Source organism: Tachyglossus aculeatus, chromosome 4 (assembly GCF_015852505.1).
Source record: "Tachyglossus aculeatus isolate mTacAcu1 chromosome 4, mTacAcu1.pri, whole genome shotgun sequence".
In the NCBI taxonomy this organism is placed as follows: domain Eukaryota; kingdom Metazoa; phylum Chordata; class Mammalia; order Monotremata; family Tachyglossidae; genus Tachyglossus; species Tachyglossus aculeatus.
Genome location: NC_052069.1, coordinates 10,733,749 through 10,735,296, shown reverse-complemented (window position 1 = coordinate 10,735,296; position 1,548 = coordinate 10,733,749). Strand labels below are relative to the sequence as shown.

The 1,548-nt window shown below is 43.9% G+C and overlaps 1 non-coding gene across 1 annotated transcript; it reads right to left on the bottom strand.

Moving 5' to 3' along the window:
- Positions 1-740: 740 nt before the first annotated feature.
- Positions 741-878, bottom strand: LOC119927791. The gene has a single exon (XR_005450762.1). It is a non-coding gene; the product is annotated as a small nucleolar RNA SNORA7 (small nucleolar RNA).
- Positions 879-1,548: the final 670 nt, after the last annotated feature.

The following is a 1,548-nucleotide window of genomic DNA, read 5'->3' as shown; positions in this document are numbered from 1 at the left end:
CTACTACAACCCAGCCCACACATTCTACTCCTCTACCTCCAACATTCTCAACTGTCTTGCCACCAACCTCTTACCTACGTCCTGCCTCTGGTCTGGAACTCCCTTCCACTTCATATCCTACAGATCACCACTCTTCCCAGCTCCAAGGCCTTATTAAAATCCCATCTCTTCCAAGAGGCCATTCCTGAATAAATCATTTCCCCTATTCCCTCTCTCTTCAGCATCATCTATGCACTTGAAACCTCAGCCCACAGCCCATATGTACACGTCCTTGTACTTTACTTCCTATTTTCCTAATTTCCCCTATTTGTAATTTGTTTTCATGTCTGCCCCCCCCCCCCCACCCACAACAGTAAGCTTCTTGTACGCTGGGATTCCGTCTACCAACTCTACTGTATTGTACTACTACTACTACTACTACTACTACTACTACTACTACTACTACCACTACTAATAACAATAATAATAATGATAATGGTATTTGTTAAGCATTTACAATGTCTTGTCTTACGCTGCCGGGTCATTTCTAACCCGTAGTGACATCATGGACATGTCTCTCCCAGAACACCCCGCTTTCCATTTGCAATCATTCTGGTAGTGGATCCATAGGATCTTCTTGGTAAAAATCCAGAAGTGGTTTAGCAATGCCTCCTTCCACATAGTGAATTTGAGTCTCCGCCCTCAACTCTCACCCACAACGCTGCTGCCCAACATGGGTGAGTTTACATGGGTGAGTTTTGACTTGTAGCAGATTGCCTTCCACTCCCTAGCCACTGGTCAAGCTAGGAATGGAATGGACAGGCCTCTGCTTGACTCTCCCTCCCTTAGTCGAGACTAGTAGAGGACTGGAAACTCTCCAGGTGCCACCCTGAGAGGGGACTTACTATGCATCAAGTACTATTCTAAACCCTGGGGGAGATACAAGGTAATCAGGTTGCCTCACATGGGGTTCACAGTCAATCCCCATTTTACAGATGAGGTAACTGAGGCTCAGAAAATTTTAATGACTTGCCCAAGTCGACAAGTGGTGGAGCTGGGATTCGAACCCATGACCTCTGACTCCCAAGCCCGGGCTCTTTCCATTGAGCCACACTGCAAGTACTTAGTACAGTGCTCTGTACAGTAGATGCTCAATAAACACTGTTGATTGATTGACTGAGTTTGCTTCCCTGATCACTACTTCATCTTGATGTCTGTCTCCCCACCTAGATTATTAAATCCTTCAGCCCATACCTATGCTATGTAGGTATCTACATAGTCTATTGTGCTTCCTCCGACTCAGTAGTAATGTTCTGCATGGAGAAAGTGCTCAATAAATATTATTAAGTGGCTGATGATACTGAATAGAGCTTCCATTTCTATTCAAAGATCCTCTCCTCCCCGCCCCCCTCACCATTGCCCGGCCCCCTCCTCCACCCCACAGCACTTGTGTATATGTATATATTTATACTTATAATTCTATTTATTTTTATTAATGATGTGTGTATATCTGTAACTCGATTTATAATGTTGCTGCTGATAATAATAATAACAATAATAATAATGATG